Source organism: Oncorhynchus kisutch, linkage group LG9 (genome assembly GCF_002021735.2).
Source record: "Oncorhynchus kisutch isolate 150728-3 linkage group LG9, Okis_V2, whole genome shotgun sequence".
Lineage (NCBI taxonomy): Eukaryota > Metazoa > Chordata > Actinopteri > Salmoniformes > Salmonidae > Oncorhynchus > Oncorhynchus kisutch.
Window position 1 is genome coordinate 3660493 of NC_034182.2, and position 22447 is coordinate 3682939.

The 22447-nt window shown below is 42.5% G+C and overlaps 1 protein-coding gene across 2 annotated transcripts in view; it reads right to left on the reverse strand.

Moving 5' to 3' along the window:
* The window catches only part of LOC109887850 (muscarinic acetylcholine receptor M2), an 82492-nt gene extending 74718 nt beyond the window's left edge, over nt 1-7774 (reverse strand). Inside the window, exons 1-2 of one of the 2 annotated variants that reach the window (XM_031831546.1) lie at nt 7611-7774; nt 3804-3954 (exon numbers count right to left, since the gene is read on the reverse strand). The gene's annotated coding sequence lies outside the window, so the exon portion shown is untranslated. The remainder of the gene's footprint in view (nt 1-3803; nt 3955-7610) is intronic. The other variant, XM_031831547.1, reaches the window with a different exon arrangement.
* Nucleotides 7775-22447: the final 14673 nt, after the last annotated feature.

Sequence of the window (22447 nt, forward strand, 5' to 3'; positions counted from 1 at the left end):
TTTAAGACTACAATTGCATTTAAAGTGTGAAAATGACCTTTAAAACCATGTTAGTCCTTTACATAGGGGCTGAAAACACTTAGTTCTTGAAAGTGAATGGCTGAGGATGGGAAAACAACAGATCCACTAGGGCAGGGGAAATGCTGAATTAATTCAAGAAATACACATGATTAACCTATCACCTTGGTAGACATGTCAACCTTTGGGGGGAGCCCAGTATCCAGGAGAAAGAGGGCATCATTGTAAGGTACATTCTTTTTGGTTCCAGGTAGAACCCTTTTTGGTTCCAGGCAGAACTCTTTTAGGTTCCATGTAGAGCCCTCTGTGGAAAAAGTTTTACATGGAAACCAAAAGGGTTCTACCTGGAACAAAAAAGGGTTCTTCAAAGGGTTCTCCTATGGAGACAGCCGAAGAACTGTTTTAGGTTCTAGATAGCACCTTTTTTTCTAAGTGTGTAGATGAGAAACAGGAAATAGAGATGATGACGGTGATCCAGGGAATGGTGAATGAAGAGAAAAGGATGGACATAGGAGTTTGTGTGTGTGTGTGTGTGTGTGTGTGTGTGTGTGTGTGTGTGTGTGTGTGTGTGTGTGTGTGTGTGTGTGTGTGTGTGTGTGTGTGTGTGTGTGTGTGTGTGTGTGTGTGTGTGTGTGTGTGTGTGTGTGTGTGTGTGTGTGTGTGTGTGTGCGTATGTGTGCCAGTGTGCTGTGTGACCATGAGTTTATGTGCGTGTGTATCTGTATGGCTTCCTGGAGTGTGAATGTCAAATGTTTGAGATGCTATCTTTCTTTCTGACATAACACAAACCCATTCAGACAGTCTCACTGGTCATGTTAGTGGCTGTGAATGATTAAAGGCCCAGTCCTGTCAGACTCTGCCTGAAAGAGCTCAAACTCGCCAGGACTGTAGGGAGACATTTTTTCAGCCTCGTATCATCGTCCCTCTTAATGTCTAATTGCTCGTTAGTGTTCATGACCCGAAAGGGGAGAAATTGAAACAAGGCTCTCTCACAAACATTCATACAGTCAGCAACAGTAACAGCAGTGGAAAACATCCCTCTAGAGTCCAGTATATTCTGTCTGTGCAGAGTTGGTAACAATAACAGCCAGATGAGCCAGGCTGGCTGTATCATTCTCTACCTACTGAGTCTAGAATGGGGATTGGGAAAACGAATCACCCCTTAACACTTTCCTCTCTTGGACTCATTCTCTGTGTCCCTCGCCATCAAATGCAACTCCAATAGCCAGCCTGTGTGTGAGAGGTCAGAGGGCAGGGAGGGAAAACCATCTCTCCATGTCTTCTGTCTTCCAATCTTCCAATCCCACATCATGGAGGAATTAGATCTGGCTGCAAAATTACAATGTCACTGCTCCGCCATGGTTCCAACCGGAGCGGGGAGTGCTGAATGTTTTATGGAGCCAATAATAATGGAGCTAGAAGCGCAGTGCCGGATTTATCCGGTGCCGAGGCTTAGTGCAATTAAGCACCCGGAATGGCAGCCGGAATTATTACTGGATGAGTGGCAGGACTTAGGAACACCTGAGGCTTCCTCAGCTGTGTCTGAGAACTGAAAACAGGCAGAGAAATATCTTGTGATATCGATGGTACTACTACTTAGTACTACTACTATTACTAAGCAGTCTTGGTTCTCTGTTATGATACAACAAAGGATTCGGCACTGTTTACAGACAGCAGTGGGGAAGCTCGTTCTTCCATCTCTAAGCTGTGTCCCAACAATAGCTGATAGGCTAGCTGCTAGCCCAAGGGTAATGCAGTGAACCCTCTTGATTAGAATGGAACAGTGTCACGGTGCACCTCAAAGATACTGCAACCTTTTAGATGCCTGGTTAATTCAGAGGGAGCAGACCAGGAAAGAGAGTTAGAGAGAGATGCAGCATGGATGATTCATTACAATGATATCAACAGATCTTCAATTTTCTCCGGCCATGATTAAAGCATGTTGACGATTATTGGGATGAATCCTGTCCTGGAGGGTTACGTTTCAAATCCGATTGTATAACTTTGTGGCTGTGCCAGCTAGTGACTACCCTGCAGAGCTTCCTCCAGTACATAAGCTTTTACATAAGTCATCCCAATAAATGCCAACCTGCATGATTGAATGTATTCAGGTCTCCCCCTGTGGGACACTAAACAGATCACCTAGAACCAATTTTGAAGAGTAATGGCTTCTGATGTATTCTATCAAACTTTTACACTACAATCATCACTGGGTTCATCTGAGGTAGTGTAATTCACCACCGTATAGACTAGAGAGCCCTGAAATACTAAACGGCAAGCTTGGGTTTTACAACCAATTACCGGGTCACTACATCTCTTCAGCATTTTTTATGAAATATGCTGACACAATGCACAGAAGAAGAAGAAAAACACACGACATACCGGTTCAACGACCTCCTATAGTCTGTAGGAAATGCAATGACACTATTTTATTTGATCCATACTTCACAGTGCTAGACAAAGATCTGGAGGAGCATCACTCAGTGCTGTGGAGTTCCTACGTTACACACTATATAAGTTCTGACTCCTTCAACGTCAGATAAATAACCCATCACCTGCTCCAGGTGTAATGACTGCTGTTATGACAGCACAATTCAGCTGGATTTTACGCGCCGTGGCTGGTTTGATTGTCCGAAATTGTCAATGTTCCTTGAGCTGAATCGCAGGCTTGCGAGAACCCTATTATTACAGGATATAGGCTACAGAGTTGTATCAGGAAATCATGCAACATGCAATTTGGAGCGGAGATGGGCATGCTGTATCTCGACACATCTCCGTGTTCTGAGTGGTGGTGACTAGCATGGTCAATGTAGCTGCTCAAGAAACCGTGTGGAGAGGACTTGCTAAACATCCTTACCGCTCCATTGTGCTCAACACGTTAGTGTGGAAGGTTTGCACATGCTCTTATTCCATTATCCCATTTTAGCCTAATTACATCCTCTTCCTTAACAAGCCTCCATCGCTGGTGCCTCAGCTTATCCATACAAAGCTCAATGAAAAAGTGTGTTTTAACACCAGCAGCTCAGCGTAGATGTGGCAGCCTGCTGTGGTTGAAAGCGTGATAATCAGGCATTCCTTTCAACTGGTGCCATCTCTCAGCTCCACTGATGTCCACCGCACCACTGCTCCATTAGCCCCACAACCGCTGGGTTACTGCTCTAAAGGCCTACGTCCGTTGAATCAAACACATAACCGACTAAATGTAAACTTTTAAAAAGACACCTTTGCTCCTCACTGCTATATCAAATGCACGCCTGGTGCCAGCCTCTCAAACATTCCATTAGAGCCTGGGTTAATTTAAAAGTGAGCATACATGATGTGCACATGGTGGGAATGTATAGGCAAAGCTAGGAGCGCATTATGTGTTAAGTGTTACCTTTGCAATTGTATTCAACAAGTGAGTAATTATCATGCCTGTTCTGCTCTCACCCTCAGTGGGGAAACCTCTTGTTTTCAGGGATACAGTATTTTCAACCTAGCTTCCTTTCCTCCTGAAAACCGGATGCGGGGACCCCGCTCAGGTGTTTGGTTTACGCCTGCTATCTTAAGTTACTTTGCTCCTAAACAGCTGCTCTTTCAAGTGAGGCAGGGAACCTGTGTGACTTCCAGAGGCCCCTCTCAAGCAGACACTTGCTGCTCTCCTAACAGACCACAACTCTATAGATGGCTTATATGCAAAACATGAAAGCCATTTAGAAAAATGTAAGTAACTAATATGTTCTGGAGCAGCAACAACTTAAAAATCACAATAGGTCATTCATCTTAATTACAATTGTCCACCATACCTGCTGGTGGCATCGGCTCACTGCATGTCATGAAGGGGTGAGGAACTCCAGCTGAGCTACTGTACAATAAACCTCCACTTCCACTGTCAAACAGTCTCCATTGTGTTCAGCCCAGGAAGAAGTCTCCGGATGGGGTCAGCTTGGGATGCCCCTATAGAGAAAACACACAAATAGCATCTCACTAAATGGCAACTCTCTCTGCCAAATCAATATAGCCTGTCAATTTGTCCCACCTTTAGTGGGATGACATTGAACAAACTCCACATCTATCTCATGGTTGGTGTAGATACATTGGAGAATGAGTGTAAAACAAAAATTAACACTGATAAAAAAACGACCCTATAGGTAAAAATGAATCAATTCATAGCTTCTCCCTACACACAAACTCAAATCCCATTCTTCCTCTTTACTCACATTGTTAGTAAGCCAGCATGTCAACCACAGCAGCCAATATGCAGCGTAACATATTCACATTGATACAGATCTCCAAGTCTATAGAATATAGGTTATGAGCCCTATACAGCGTGTTACCCTAAGGGTTAGTATATACCTATACAGTACAGTATGAGATAATCATGGTCATAAACCACAACGGCACAGGGAAATGATGCTTACTCTTTAATTGTTGCGTCTCTAATGTGATATCGACAATATATTGACAGTAATGTACTGACTGTGTCCTCGATGTGTAAACTTAACAAATATTTACTGAAGAAGTACATGCAAATGCTACTATAAGTGGTAAAAAAACGGATCCTTCCCAAAACAACCTCGCCCGGTACAGCTTGCATAAAGTATGATAACCAATACGAAAATAGCTAGAGTATTTACCTGTGGAAAAGTCGACAACGCATTGTATGGATTTCACTGACAGCTTAAAGAATTGTGCAAATTGTTCACACAAATTGTTAGGACTGTGCTGCGTGACCCCTTGACCATGCAGCTTAATTCATCTTAAACGGTAAAATATTATACAAGTGTACTGCTGCTCACCCCACCTACGGCGGAGGAGGGAGGGAATCAGGAAAAATCAGCCGAGTAAGCTTTTCAGCAATTATATAAGGGCCTTTGTATATTTTCAGAAATGTGATGTTTGTGACAGGGAATATGAGGTAGACAATACCCTCTCAAAAGCTCGCTCACATAATAATGTAGGATACAAATAATCTGATGCAATGGTGTGTGTCTGATCTGCACCATAGCTGATGGCAAGCACGTAATATGGAAAAACGAAATACACCAAATGTATTCCGGGTCTGTACTGTATATGGCAGTGCTGTACAAAAAACAATCGTATTTTCCTCTGGAAATGAAACTAGGTTACCCGTGCATGTTATTTCGCAAAGGCAATACCAATAACCATTCTGTTAAAGGCTCTTAATTGTGAGCACCAGAATGCACCCTACCAGCCAAACTGTACCAGTACCAAATACACTTTGCAAGAACCAAACCACTACCAACAATTATTCAGTATTCAATTGGTCCTAGTGTTGAGTCTGCCCAGTCTTTATCTCACAAAACCAATTAATTTCAACAATGAATTCAGGGTCACATTGTTCATAATAATTACCAGTGCACTTACGCACGTAAAAGAGAGTGCAGAGTCCGCGCCTTTTTGTTAGAAATGATGGCCACGTTTTTCAACCTGCACCTGGACCTCAAATGCATCAAGTGCACTAATTAATCAAACACACCAGACACATTAGCAAGAGGTACATCTGCATCCTTCTTCAAAGCATTCGCCCCCTCTGCAATCTGTTAAATGGCCAACGTAATTTAGACTTGGGAGACCAATCAGTAATGCAAGCACAGATTCTTCATCTATAAAATAATTCATGTTTTTTTCTCATCGCCTTCATCAACTCGATCAAAAACAGTCATATTTACAGTTTACAGATGGGACAGTCGAGACAGTATGTCTTTATCCCAGTCTGATAAATGCATATCCTTATGTGAGTCTATGGGGCTATTTATGAATAGCCAGGCACATTTGTTCTCCCGCAGTGTGACCAGAGTTTTATTGGAGATCACAGGGACCCATACATCACATGGGGATGGTAATCGATGCAAATCACATTTTTCTTTTCCAACCTCAAAAGGCTTGCCACGACTGTGACGTTGTCGTGAGGAATTGCACCAGCTTCCAGCGACCTCAAAACACAAAAACAGTGGCTCATTCCAAAACTTGATTTTGACGCAATTTCTGAAACACGTCATGCAACCTACATAATGGGGCAAGCCCTCTTATTTGATCTGTTAAGAAATCTGGAATCGCTCACAATCTTGTTAATGCTGTCCGTTATACAATCATACAATCTGCTAATCTGTGTCAACATGCACCAGCCATATCCAAACTCATCCTTCGGGGTTGCTCGCGCAGTGCCAAGCGCGCTTTTACGCGCACATTCAGTGAGACATGCAGCTTCATCACAGTCGAACAAACCCTGTTGTTTGTCACTAAATCGAAACCCTTCTCTCACCACCACTGCAAAACAACCACGAGTAAACTCATTGCGCATTGGGTGAAATAATTGAAGTTCCTCTCTTTAACATATTCGAGCACGTATGTTCATGCAGCGTGCTGTCCATTTATCGTTATGATGGTGGGGGGCATAAATTAATGGAGGCTGACGACGAAATCGACAAACCATTCCCTGTCTTCCTTTGTGGAGTAGGGGACACAGCAATAGCATTTTGTCCCCATTGGATGGACAGAGTCGTATTTGCACGAGGTATGAAGGTCTCCAAATCAAGGACATCGAGTCCAAATCATGCGTCAACTTCCGGATGCTTCATACTTCACAGCAAAATGACTACGATTATTCAAAACTTTTATTTTAAATATTTTAAACATTAACATATACAAAACACAAATCAACGGCATATTTAAATGGTATACCCTCTTTGTGTCGCACAATAGAATAACAGCTTAACGCAATACAGTTGTAGTAGCCCATAGCCCAAGCGGAAAATTCGATTCTGTTGAACTTGTTTTGAAAAACAATTTGCCAACTCTCACGAAATGCTTGCTGATATGCTGGAGATGTGCCTGGCACGGGGATGCGCAATACCATTCCTATAGAGACAGGAACCGCTCCATGGATGGATCGGCAACAGACATGCAAATGGGGGAAAATGTAATATTCCCTTTATGATCATTGTAATAATTAAGACAACTTATTAAAAAGTATTATCGTAACATTGTATACCACCCTTGTATATATCGTTTCATTTTTGTTGGATGCAGAAACAATCCACCGAAAGGAAGATATGGATCATATGAGAATGTAATACTTTTTACTTTTTCAAAATATAAGAGAATCATTCCAATATTGACGACAACAGCAGGTGATAGAAAACAATCTCCATAGCACTATGATAATTTATTTATTTGCTAAGCTGAATTTCATTGCGCAATGTGACAATTCCATTCCGCATCACCGCATGGCACAATATACAGATACCCATGTCTAAAGCGCAAACCATCTCCACTCCCATGTCACTGATAAACACGTTTATTACATCCCCCGATAGGAAATATGACTCCTATGCGATATTTTCTATTGCATAGCATCGGTTGATTCAGTATAATGTGGTGAATGCCCAAGAAAGACATTCATATACCATAGGTCAAGTCGAACCTTGCTTGTTGCGCACAAAGTTCTGTCAGTATCCTGCCACGTCTGATGTTGTTACATTATACACTTATCCCAAGTAAATTGATATCCCCCTATCGTGCGCAATTCTCTACATTCTCTAACCAAACATTCTTAAGATTTGCATGACCTATGTTGGTGAGTTAATTACCTGCTCTCAGGCTTTTCTGCTACTCGTGCAGCGGGTTACCTTCGTCCGGTGCTCTCTGGAAGTTAGTTGGTCCGCTTCATCACACGGCTGCACGTCTGAGGACATGCTTGTAGAGTAAAGCTGGGGAGGCGAAGCTGGCTTCTTGGCTGGAGAAAGTGGCGAGGGAGGAGAGCGTGTATGTGAGAGACAGCGAGAGAGAGAGAGAGAGAGAGAGAGAGAGAGAGAGAGAGAGAGAGAGAGAGAGAGAGAGAGAGAGAGAGAGAGAGAGCGGGAGAGTTAGAGGGGGGCGGTGCACAGTGCAGAATTTCTTAGAATATTTGCTGCCGGTGAAATCCCCTGCGTACCTGTCTTGCTTTTTGACGAACAAAACCGACGGTGATGTTATACACTGATTGTATGCAGAGTTGCAAACTGCGTGATAATTATATTGTGTACTATACAAATGATATATGTCCTATCATGGTTGCATTGGTTGTGCTCTGAATGTGCCTAACCTCGATTTGCATTACTTGTGAAATGTCGTCTTGGGTAGCCAAGGCCGTTTGTTTGAGCGGATTGCGTTGATGCCTTTCAGAACCATGGAGAGCGCACACGACGCCTGAGCAAGAAAACCTGGGGAGAAAGTCAATAAGAAGGTAAAGCTGCTGGTTGATCGTCTTCAAAACAGACCTCTGCAGAGGAGGAGTAAAAGGAGTTTAGCCATTTGACCGTACGTGCTGAACTGCACAGCACTCTCAGTGATATGAGATTTGTTTAGCCGCGGGTTAAAACGACTTAACCTATCCCAGAACAATGCCTCCTCATGCTGAATGAGCGCAGCATTGACTGCGCACAGAGGCGTCAAGATCAAAGGGAGCACATGGGCGTCCTCACATGTGTCCTGTTTCATTTTTTATTTATTGTTGTTGTTTCTTTGTAATACTACTAGCCTCCTAGCAATTTTGATGGTTTACAGGCTATCAATCAAGTTCGAGTAGCTAGCTTGTCTAACTATCTTAGCTGGCATGCCTGCTGGCAAGGTTGGCAGACTTTAGAAAAGCAAGCGTTTACTAAATGTACTGAATAAGATTCACATTCCTTTCAATCTTTTACCCAGATTTTCGCAGAGATGCAGAGAAGCATATTTCGTTTGTTTAAAAAAAGAACCACCAGTCAGGAGGATACAGACATCTTAGATATGCTTAGATATGTAGAAAAAATACATATATTTTTTACATTTAATAAAGCATAATGATTATGGTTCTAGATTGCAGGAAAAGGCTGTTTTTCAGTTTGAAAAATACAAAATTCTCCAACCACCACCCAACCACCCTCATGTAAAGTGCATTCAGATTGTATTCACACCCCTTGAATTGTTGCACATTTTGTTATGTTACAGTCTTATTCTAAAAGGTCTTAAATAGTTTTTTTCCCCTCATGAATCTACACACAATACCCCATAATGACAAAGCAAAAACAGGGTTTTAGAAGTATCCAGACCCTTTACTTAGTACTTTGTTGAAGCACCTTTGGCAGCGATTACAGCCTCGAGTCTTCTTGGGTATGATGCTACAAGCTTAGCACACCTTTATTTGGGGAGTTTCTCCCATTCTTCTCTACAGATCCTTTCAAGCCCTGACAGCTTGGATGGGGAACATTGCTGCACAGATATTTTATGTCTCTCCAGAGATGTTAGATCGGGTTCAAGTCCAGGCTCTGGCTGGGCCACATTAAAGACATTCAGAGACTTGTACCGAAGCCACTCCTGTATTGTCTTGGCTGTGTTCTTAGGGTCATTGTCCTGTTTGATGGTGAACCTTTGTCCCAGTCTGAGGTCCTGAGGGCTCTTAAGCAGGTTTTCATCAAGGATCTCTCTGTACTTTGCTCCGTTCATCTTTGCCTCGATCCTGACTAGTCTCCCAGTCCCTGCCGCTGAAGAACATATCCACAGCATGATGCTGCCACCACTATGCTTCACCGTAGGGATGGTGCCAGGTTTCCTCCAGATGTGACGCTTGGCATTCAGGCAAAAGAGTTCAATCTTGGTTTCATCAGACCAGAGAATCTTGTTTCTCATGGTCTGTGAGTCTTTAGGTGCCTTTTGGAAATTCCAAGCGGGCTGTCGTGTGCCTTTTACTGAGGAGTGGCTTCTGTCTGGCCACTCTACCATTAAGGCCTGATTGGTGGAGTGCTGCAGAGATGGTTGTCTTCTGGAAGGTTCTCCCATCTCCACAGAGGAACTCTAGAGCTCTGTAAGAGTGACCATTTGGTTCTTGGTCACCTTCTTGACCAAGGCCCTTTTGGTACCCTTCCCCAGATCTTTGCCTCGACACAATCCTGTCTCGGAGCTCTGCAGACAATTCCTTCGACTTCATTGCTTTGTTTTTGCTCTGACATGCACTGTCAACTGTGGGCCCTTATATCGACAGGTATACTGTATGCTTTTCCAAATCATGTCCAATCAATTGAATTTACCACAGGTGGACTCCAATCACGTTGTAGAAACATCTCAAGGATGATCAATGGAAGCAAGATGCACCTGAGCTCAATTTCAAGCCTCATTGCAAAGGGTAGTTCTGTTTTTCATTTGTAATACATTTTCAAACATGTCTAAAAACCTCTTTTCGCCTTGTCATTATGGGGTATTGTGTGTAGATTGAATCAATTTTAGAATAAGGTTGTAATGTGGAAAACAAAATGTGGAAAAATGGAAGGGGTCTGAATACTTTCCAAGGCACTGTACTTTGTGCCCCCTCAGATTTTTGGGGTGCATAAGACCCTGACTGCTCATGCACCCATCTCCCCCACAGGGCAGGCAAGATAATGGCTACCGAGCAGCATCCGGCCTTTGTTCACATGTAATGCCCATCGCAAGGATGCATACTTGACATTATTATCTCCCTATCCCACCATGTCAACCTGTAAATTCTTATTGGCTGTTGTTCCAGCACAAGGCATGGTTCAAATGATTGTTTGTCATGGCCTCATACATGTAGCCTACAGGCCTCTTGAGATATACATCTCTTGTTGTTCCAATTCATTGTGAAGCTGATGGGATCTTTTTATTATGAGACAATGATCTAAGCAACTGGAAATAATTATTTTCGAAGATTAGCTCTTGTATAACAGGGATGTTATCATTCGCAAGCTCTCAGTGTGTTTGTCTGTTTGTTTCCCACATTATATTGTTCATTATTATTCCCATTCACTTCCTTTCTCATGGCTTGGCATTGGTTTTTCTGGGGATCATTCCAAAGCAAACAGTGTAGTTGAAACATTTGGGCTCAGAATGTTCTACTGACATCTACTGGGGAAGTCTCTCTGAGTCCTGCTGTGTGTTCTCCTCCCAACACACAACACCTCTATATCAGCTGTGTTAAATAAATGATAGAGAACATTGTATATGAGTATACCATATCACAACACTATGGAGACATTTTAATGCAAGCGACATACAATGTAGACATTGACTGTCTTATAGTCCTGTAAAAGATTCACAGACAGACAGGGAATTTGAAAAGCAGCCCAGTGGCTGCTGGTGGCAGGGAAGTCAGACACAGGAGAGCAGAACTAGGTAATACCGGAGCAGTTTAATTCCAAAACCAAAGGCATCAAGAAATTAACAACTTGGGTACAATACCCGACGTGCACCAGTCAACATGTGCACAAGCACTTACAACAAACAATACCACACAAAGACATGGGGGGGACAGAGGGTTAAATACACAACACGTAATGAGGGAATGAAAACCAGGTGTGTGGGAAAACAAGACAAAACAAATGGAAAATGAAAAATGGATCGGCGATGGCTAGAAGATCGGTGACGTCGACCGCCGAACACCGCCCAAACAAGGAGAGGAACCGACTTCGGCAGAAGTCGTGACACCCAGTGTCATAAACAGACCCATCTGTCCCAAAACTGCCTCTTTCCATCTCTCCTTTCTCTTCAAATTGACAAAGCCATTACTCCAAGAAAAGCAATTTTCAGTTTTAAAGCCATTATTGTTAGACTATTGCTAGTTGCCAAATTGGGAAAGGGGTTAGTAGACACTGTATGGATAGAAACAGTTCTAACTGTAGCTTTCAATTAAGACAGTGGACTGTAATGGTGTTTTGGATTTTGCAAAATATACTCCTGCATTAAATAAGAATGGTGTCTTACCATGTAGCAACGTAGCAGTTGTTAAATTGGCTAGCGGTAAGTGGATGGAATGCCTGCATATAATCTACTTTACATAATGTGAAGTAGGGGGGGGGGTTGTGAGGAAAAGTAACATGAACAGGATAAAGCCATGGAGTTCCGTTGTTTTCTCGAGATGTGAAGTGACAAGTTTATATTTTCATCATAAGTGCAACTGTCAGCATTAAGCATCTCCCAACACTGTAATTAGGAAGACAAACAAAAAGCTGGTGTTAATGCACTTGTTAATGGAAGATGTGTTATTAATCAAGTCTGACAAGTACCAGGAAACATAGGACAACAGTCTGATGCATACTGTGCACGCACACGCACACGCACACACACACACACACACACACGCACACGCACACGCACACACACACACAGATTAAAAGAGGAGAGGATGATCAAGAGCAGCATATTGAAGTGGCACACTAGAGACAGCTAAAGGTTGGCCTCAATTAGAGGGCAGATGGAGAGAGAGTATCTTCTGTTAATGGACTGTCTTTCATCAAATTCAGATGTGTTAAAGACCCACACGTGAACCAAAATATTCATTAAGGGGCTATTCTTCCACTATGTATGTATTCAGAGCCATACGTTCTCAAGCACGGTGTTACGAAATACAGAAGAACTTTCTTCCCTCAGTCCAGTCCAGTGTAATAACCCAGTAATGCTTTTCTTTCCCAAGAGCAGGCCTTGGGGAGGTGGAGTATAGTGGGGAGTCCCAATGGAACCCTAGAGCCCTGTCTGCGGCCGTGTCATGATTGACATCAGGATATCAACATGGCCCTCTTCAAATACTCGTGTTCAAGTGCTCCCCTGGTTGACACAGTGTGTTGGAGTTACTGGACACTCATTAATCCTCGAGCTGTCAGAGGATCTTAATTTGACCTATATTGTGATAGCAAAATAATCCTGCAGCAACAGGATTGTAACTTTTAGTCTATAATGTTGCTTGATCGGTGGTTAGTGTTGTTGCTTGATTAGCTGGCCAAAAGTAGGATACATGAAAAGTACAATACTGTTAATATAACCGTGTGTTAGTGTGGGTTTTCAGCTAATTTATTTAAAATCAGGAAACTCATCTGCATTGGGTTGCAGGAAAAGTGAGTCCCAAATTCCTTTGGGGAAGGATAGTAACATATGTTTTCCCTTTTCCCTGCTCCAGTATCAATACATATCCCGCAGTGGATGCAGCCATTTGACCCAACCTAGTGCCAAAACAACTATTTCTACTTTTCAACGGATCATCCAGACCTTGACCAGCTAAAGCAGGTGTGATAACCATACACACACCGTGGACCATCGGGGGCAGGGGTGAAGAACACTACACTATTGTTGGGCAGTGCATCCTAGAGAGTACACATGATATTATGGCACTATCATATCTTTTTACATGAACCTCTCACATCAACAATACATTGTAACGTACGTATCCCCTCAGTGAGCCCCTGACCCAGAATCCTCAGGGTATGGTGTTATAACAGATAAATGAGCATGGAGCAGTTTGTCTTATTCAGGCCTGACAAGTCAATGACAAATTGAGCTGCTCTGAATCCACCTGGGACCCTGGCGACGAGAGGGGTGAAGGGAGAAAGAGGGCGAGAGTGAAACGCTACATCTCACAAAATATGCACAGATCAATAAAGAGGCAGGTGGAAGACATTTAGATGGAAGCCAGGGACAAGCAGCTGACGCAATTTCTTCCGTTACTCATTGATTTTACCCACCAGTGAAAAGGAAGGACATTTGTTTTGGTTTATAACCAAATCAAACATGTAATATAACATAGTTAAGTGCAAAATATCACAAAAAGCGAAGGGGATGAGATGATTCACTCAATTCCATTGGTTATACAGCTCTTGCTGCTTGAAGCATGACCAATCACATTTCCCGAAGTCTCCCGCCAGCTAATAAGCACTCTGCTGAACAGAGCTTGTTGACACATGGGGCCTGACTATCATGCAATTACAACACATATTAGCATGAACGTATTGCTGTTGCAACATGGACGAACATTGCTTTCTTCAGAAATAAGGTGCAATGTTCTTTAGTTCCCGCATTCCCTAATGGTCTCACTCAGATTTCTGACTGGTGGGTGACAGTAATGAGTGTAAGTAATGCTTTGTTAGAATCATCCCATAATAGGTGTGTTTTGGTGTCAGTCAGGGGACCTGGTAGCCACTCTTTGCACTATGTTTGGCCCCATTTACATGCTCTCAGCTTCAGTACTATGACATGCCTATAGTGTCTTTTATCGTGTGTTTACAGTAAATAATACAGTAAATACTCATATCATACAGCTGTCATCCTACGGTATATGTTTTAGACAACACGGTCTGGTTAAGTAGCTGTGTTCGACAGTATGTTCCAAACCTCGGCATCTCTATCTTCATGGCTCCTTTTGTTGTCTTGTTGGCCATTTTGTAGAGGTGTCTGTCCATCTTCCATATTTCCAGTTTCCACCTTAAAGTCTTGATTGATTTGATGTCAATCAGTGATTCCCTACCGTCGCATAGTGAGGAGACGAGCGGCAGACAGGGCTGACATCAAGCTTAGAGTTCATTATCTTCCATTCACCATCTCTGTTTCAGTCTTCATTGTCCCTAAATGAGCTTATTAGCAATTCTTTAGATTGGTTTATAGTGTCTTAATTGAGAGTAATTAATTGAAGTGATAGCGATGGTAGGTTGGACAAAGCACTGAAATCTGCCCAAATAGATGAACCATGAATCTGTCGCTAACGTTGACTGCTCAGGAAAGAAGACCTGAAATCGTTATTCTGTTGTATGAGACTGCTAGAGGACAGGAAGATCCACACATCTGGAACATATCACTGGTTGCCAAAGCTGATGTATCGATTATTAAATAGAACGTTTTCGCAATAGAGACCAATGGGTGTCATCACAAACAGTCTTGCAGTCAGAGACGAATGGAAGAATAGACAACCATCAACCTGTTTGTTGTCACTGTTCACCTCATATGACTGTCATATGAATGTGTGTTCAAACCCAAGTGCACGCCTGCTGTACCTCTAGTTTTTCTGTTCACTTTCTGTTCACGAACAAATGGAAGGAGATCCATATCTGTATTGGCTACTTTGGTTCATAAGGCTATATTGGGATCGGATTGGTCTGTCGTATTCAATATATTCAAGTTGTTTGAACAATGACACTTAGCAGTGCAGCGCACTCTGTCTGTGACTATTTACAGAAGAGGAGTTTGAGCCTGTATCGTGGTGTTACTGTTGAGGACATTTAGTCTGAGCCTGGTAAATACACCAAATGTGTATGATCTGGAAACTCTTAGAGGTGACTTATCGAGACAGTTGCCATGGTGAACTGCACATACGAGCCAATTTGGCCTTTGCTCCCCTCCGAGCTTAGTGATGTTTCTGCCGCGGCTTACCTTTCTAAGACTAACCTATTATCTGAAGAATATAAAACCTTCGCTGCAGTGGCAAAACATATTGCGTGCATAGTGGAAAGTGTTTCTGTGCATGCAGATGGGGGGGATATTTAAAAGTAAAAACTCCCTGTCTTTTAAAATCAACCGCAGCAGAAGGCTATGCCATTTCACTGCAGACTGTGGAGATGGCCAGAAATGACTTCAAGACCAAAATCAGTGAAGAAATCAGGAAGTGAGAGATCCTTACTAGAATATATTTTTGCGGTGTACTTACCATGACAAGGACACTGCCCTAATTACTAGTTAGAGCAGGAGTTTAAAAACACTCTGCGGCATAGTTGCATAGTTGTGAGGATCGTAATGGCACGCTGACTTGAAGAAAGATCTCTGAAATAAACTGTGTCCATTGATACAGAACCACATCTGTATGTCATGCTCTCCAAAGACAGCAAATCCTTATTAAAAAGTTTGAAAATAAACTTCATTTAACCAAATGAGTCCCACCGTCGCCCCAGCATAATTCTAGACTTCTAACGCTTTTAAACATTGTGTGTTTGAGCTACATACCATTGGATGTGCCTATTTATTGTGTGATTAACAGTGGCTGAGCTAGAGAGGTGTCTGTGAGACAAGGGCGGATCCCGAAGGGGCCCGGGGCCAGGTCTTTTTATCAAAAACATCTGTAGAGTCAGAATAGTTTGAGCCACAAACTATTAAACATTATCTATGAAAGCTATTTTGCTTCATGATGCTCCCAAGCTTTACAAGAGTGATTAGAAGGTAAGGGGTTCCTCTACATAGAAGATCATAGGAAATCCCAGGACATAGTGTCTATAATACTGTAATAAACTCACAAAGTTGCTGTCACAAACTCCACACAGTTGTCACTGACTCGTGAGATATTCATTTCCCACTAAGCAAACTATTTATTTTCTTACAGCGTTCATTTAAATTCATTTTTATCCGATTTTTTTGCTTTGGCAGGCGGTTTTTGTTGTTGTTGAAATGTGTCAATAAAACTCAGGAATGCAACTGTTTATGTCAAATTGGATTCTGCTTGTAGCCCTGGATGTCCTGAAAAGAAAATGGTGAAACACTTCATTGTGAGGCTGAATATGAGGGCTGGACATGCAGATAAATGAAAGTCAGAGGAATAAAAAGTCAATTTTTGTTGGGGTCTCGGGACTGATAGGGTTAACAACTATCTGCCAGTAGTACCTGTCAGCAAAAGGACAGTGGCTTCATAAACACGTGTTTCTCTCTACAGATTATGTATCATTCAGTGATGACATTCTCTTAGACCGACCTCATAGGAAACGGCAGACACACATAACCAACTCATAAAAATGCAAATCTCCTTTTATGAGAAATGCTTTCCTGCATCCGCTCATATTGTCACTTGGACAACAACTCACAGGAAATGGGGATGGGCACTATCCCGTTGTGCCAAATTGTGCATATCAGTGTTAGGAAGATGAGATTTAATTGGGGTCCAAGGTTCAGATTGTTGTAATCAACCCCAAACTATGAGGAGCTCTGTCAAGCCTGGCAACCACACTTGATAGGTATCATTTTGGATTGGAGAACAAGAGAGAAAGGAGGGGACAACCAACAGCTTAACACGAGTGCAAGTTATTTGTGACAAACAAGGGCTGAGGATTGCAAAAGAAAATGCCGCTTGAGGGACTAGCAGCTGTTTTATGCGCTATTTCTCCATTTTGTCCATAATGTTTCCGCCATCGTTTCCTATGACTGAAAAGAGCTTCTGGAGATCAGAACAGCTATCACTAACCTTGAATGAGGTCTTCTACTTCAATGAGTCGGAGGAGAAGGACATCATTTATTGATTATACCGGCTCAGGTCCAAACCCGGAGAAGGAGGAGAGTGGATAAACCGCCTCTACCCTCCGTTCTATTGGCGAACCTGCAATCACTGGAGAATAAACTGGACGAGCTCCTTTCGAGACTATCCTATCAACGTGACCTGAAGAACTTTAATATGCTATGTTTGTCAGAGTCATGGCTGAACAAGTATGTGTAAAATATAAATCTAGCTGGTTGTTCTATACATCGGCAGGACAGAACGGCAGCGTTGGGGAAGCTCAGGGGAGGGTGTGTGTGTCTTTTTGTCAAAAACTGCTGTTTTACAATCTCTAATATTAAGGAATTCTCAAGGTTCTGCTCGCCTTAGTTAGAATACCTTATGATAAGCTGTAGACCATTCTATTTACCAATAAAGTTTTTGTTTATATTTTTTGGAGCCGTCTATTTACCATCACAAACCGATGCTGGCACTCAACAAACTGTATAGGGCCATAAACAAACAAGAAAATGCTCACCCAGAGGCAGCTCTCCTGGTGGCCGGTAATTTTAATGCAGGAAAACTGAAATCAGTTTTACCTCATTTGTACCAGCATGTCTAGATCTCCTTTACGACACACACAGAGACGCATACAAAGCTCTCCCTTACCCTCCATTTGGCAAATCTGACCATAACCTTATCCTCCAGATTCCTGCTTACAAGCAAAAACTCCAACAGGAAGTACCAGTGACGCACTCAATACGGAAGTGGTTACATGAAGCGGATGCTAAGCTACAGGAAGGTTTCGCTTGCACAACCTGGAATATGTCCTGGGATTCATCCAATGGTATTGAGGAATTTACCACATCAGTCACCGGCTTCATTAATAAGTGCATTGATGATGACAATGTACATATCCTAACCAGAAGCCATGGGTTACAGGCAACATCCACACTGAGCAAACACACAACACAGTTGTGAAGAGTGCACGACAACGCCTCCTCACCCTCAGGAGGCTAAAAATATTTGTAATGGGCCCTCAGATCCTCAATATGTTCTAAAGCTGCACCATTGACAGCATCTTGACTGGCTGAAACCCCGCCAGTCCTTGGCATCCGACTGCAAGAGGCTACAGAGGGTAGTGCGTATGGCCCAGTACGTCACTGGGGCCAAGTTCCCTGCCATCCAGGACCTCTATACAAGGCAGAGTCAGAGGAAGGCCCTAAAAAAAGACTCTGCCACCCAAGTCGGCAAGCGGTAATGGAGCTCCAAGTCTGGGACCAAAAGGCTCCTGAACAGCTTCTACCCCGACTCCATAAGACTGTTGAACAGTTAACCACCTATCTGGTGTATGTGTATTTTTTAAATGGCAACCCAGACTTTTTGCATTGTGACCCCCTTTTTTTTGCATTGATATTCTTGCACTGGCTCCATGCACACAGTAGTCTCTATCCACACACACACACACACACTCACTCACACACAGACACACGGTCACACTTTCCACGTGTACTTCTGCTAGTTTATTATCTATCCTGATTGCATAGTCACTTTTACCCCTTCCTAGAATATTACCTCAATTACCCCTGCACTTTAACTCGCTACCGGTACTCCTTGTATATACGTCTACACCTGTTGTATTCGGTGCATGTGAAAAATACAATTTGATTTGATTTCTGAAGCGGGCGGGGATAGATGAAATAGTTTCAGCCCAACCTGGGGTCTCTTGGTCTCAAAACTAAATGAGAAGTAACAATCAATCGTGCCAAGTGGAGCAAGACAGGTATAAGGAAATGGAAAATGATTCCCTGTGCATGTAGCAGTCGTTCCCAGACAGGAAGAGACACATTCATCAGCCAGCTCTGGTCACGGCAGAAGGCAGGACAGGAGCCATAGAACCATCTCCTGAGAAAGCCATTGTTATCAAATCAGCCTTTCTCAGGCTTGAAATACAAAACCAGCCTCTCTGTGTCACAGATCCCTCCGGAACTTTCATTACGCACACCTGGCTCCTATTCCCAGTGATTAGTAATTGTATAAGTGTTCTCTTGGTTTACCAGTATCCTGTCGATTATTGTTACAATGTCCGTTGGTTCGTGTGAGTACCTGTGCTGTGTGTTTTGGCTTTCGTGGCATTGTGGATTGTGCAGATGATTGTGGGGTCTCTTTTGTTTGGGTTTCTACCCTTTGTTTCGTATAGTGTTTGTCTGGTCTTTGGTCTTTGTCCCCGTGCCTTTACACGGCACACTGTAATTTGGGTAAAATAAAATAAAAAACGTGCGCTTGTCTCCCGAATCATTCATACCAATGTGACAATCTGTCAAAACTGGAAGAGGCTTCCCATCACAAATAATATGGATTGCTATAATCTATACTTACTAACTCAATACAGATCATTTCGGTCACGCCCTGACCATAGAGAGCCATTGTTTCTCAATGGTGTAGTAGGTCAGGGTGTGACTGGGGTGTTCTAGTTTATTATTTCTATGTGGCATTCTAGTTTTCATATTTCTATGTTGGTGTGCTTGATATGGTTCCCAATTAGAGGCAGCTGGTAATCGTTGTCTCTAATTGGGGATCATATTTAGGTAGCCTTTTTCCACATGTGTTTTGTGGGATATAGAATTTTGTATTTTGAGTTAGTGTATGTAGCACCGCTTTAGTCATGGTTTGTTGTTTCTTGTTTTGTTTTATAGTTTCACTTTAATAAATTATGTGGAACTGTAATCACGCTGCCCCTTGGTCCTTCTCTGCAAACGATCGTGACAATTTCTCAATTTAGAAAGGACAAAATATTCGATAATGTGTTCCATTTATGATGTGGTTTGTCATTAAGCCATGATCAATTAAGCAAAGAACTAAATCATTGCTGTAATAGGCTTTTTCTGTCGCCACCACATCAACACCAATGTAAAAAAAACAAAAACATTTTATGATGTGCCTCACCGCTCGTGTACAGGGAAGAGGATTTTATTTTTACGGCCATTGTTAAAGTTTAGCAATATGGACAGTGGAGGTATAAAAGAGATGGTGCTCTTGGCCATGAGTTTAAATCACTTGGCGGGATGAGGGCAATAACAAACCACTGGAGAGGGGAAGAGTGATGGTAGGGCCCTTTATATTCCACTAATGATGCTGAACATTTGAGTGGTGGTAACATTAAGCATCGTCGAGCGAATCTAAAGGGAAATCATGCATCACAATTAATTGGGAATCAGGAAGTTGGTCGATTTCGCCATTTTCTACTTATGGTCAGGTTATTAGGTCTGGCCTTCATATCTGTTTATTTCCCCCTTAGTCTAATGATCACGAAGGTTAGCAGTCCATTCGCCTCTTCTTGGAGAACGGAGGAGTTTCCTAGCAGTACGGTAAAGGCAGGCCTGACGAGCCCTAGGCCAGGCTATCTCAAGGGTGAGGAGGGATGGAGAGCTAATGAGGAAACATCACATATTTCTCTTCCTTTCTATGAAACCCCTGAGCGTCTTGGCCCTGAATGCTGTGGCTGATTGCAGTTATTTAGTGTGTATTTAGTGTGTCTGGGGCATTGGTGCTGCTCCTCTGAGCTGCTCCGAGTAGTATTTACCTGTCTGGACCAGTGGAGGCTGATGAGGGGAGGACGGCTCATAATAATGGCTGGAGTGGAGTAAACGGAAAGGCATTAAAACATGTTTGATGTATTTAATACCATTCCACCTATCCGCTCCAGCCATTACCACGAGCCCATCCTCCCCAATTAAGGGTGCCACCAGGCTTCTGTGGTCTGGACTGTATCTGATTGGCATTTAGGAGCAGTTAGATTTGTGCCTTGTCTGTTTACTTTAAATCAAAGTCAGAGAACAGCCACTTTTGGGTATAAAGTAGCCTATGTTTGTGCAGCAGAAAGTAATGAGACTGCACCGCATTTTGGCAAACCATTTTCTGGTGCCTTCTATCATTCTGCCACAGGCTGACAAATTCCATCATTACTCATCATACAGCATCCATTCTTGGTTCATACAATATCCTTCAAGACATGTTCAAAATTATTTATTTTTTACACTGATGACATCTTAATGATATTGTAAGTGACAAACATGCTGTAGTTGCTGTGTATACTGCAGAAATGCACACACAGACATAGACATAGCCAGACACATGACAAACAATGCAGGATTTTATTACGTCATGCTTGCTTTTAGTACACCAGACAGACATTACACTTGTTGATTTATGGAAGTTTGAGTTACGGAAGTTCCCTTTTCCAGATTCCGTTTCTTCACTGCTCTTTCTAGTTCCTGCAGTGTCTCTTCCTCTCCTCTTCCTCTCCTGCCTCTCCTTATCTTCTCACCAATTTCATCCTCTCTCCCTCCCTCTGAGACTGCACCACATTTTCACTTCACTTCTTCCTTATCTCTCTCTCTCAATTCAATTTAAGGGATTTATTAGCATGGGAAACATATGTTTACATTGCCAAAGCAAGTGAAATAGATAATTAACCAAAGGGAAATAAACAATAATAAATGAACAGTAAACATTAAACTTCCAAAAGTTCCAAAAGAATAAAGACATATGTAATGAACACAAGGGGAGACAGAGAGCTGGTTTCAAGCGCAGGGCGCAGCAGGTGTTTATTGCATAGGACCACATGAGGAGGCATGTAGCTGGGTCCAGGGGCAGGCAGAAGGTCATACACAGGGGATCCAAAAGGGCAACAGTACAGGCAGGGAAAAGGCTAGTAACGTAGTCCAGGAGATCAGGCAATACGTAGATAACAGGAAATATGATAGGCTAAAGTACAGGCAAGGAATAGGCAAAAGGCGTCATTAGTGCAAAAACTATTATACACGGGAGGGGTAGATCACGGGAAAAACAGAGATCTGAAAGAAATGTGTCACAAAACAAACAATACCTCGCAGTGATGTGGTGCAAAGAACTGAACTAGATAGTGTGTGATAATGACATACAGGTGTGTGAACAGGTGATTAGAATTCAGGTTATTGGGATCTGGAGAGTGAGCTGAGTTCAGGTGATCTAGGTGTTTGAGAGTGTGAGTTGGAAGCAGATGTTACAACATATCAATATATAATAATATATAATATTATTATATAATATATAATATATATTATGTATATATACAGTGTTGTAATGATGTGCAAATAGTTAAAGTACAAAAGGGAAAATAAATAAACATAAATATAGGTTGTATTTACAATGGTGTTTGTTCTTCACTGGTTGCCCTTTTCTTGTGACAACAAGTCAGACATCTTGCTGCTGTGATTGCACACTGTGGCATTTCACCCCATATATATGGGAGTATATGGGAGTTGTTTTCCAATTCTTTGTGGGTCTGTGTAATCTGAGTATGTGTCTCTAAAATGTCATACATTTGGCAGGAGGTTAGGAAGTGCAGCTCAGTTTCCACCTCATTTTGTGGGCCGTGTGCACATAGCCTGTCTTCTCTTGAGAGCCAGGTCTGCCTTCGGCGGC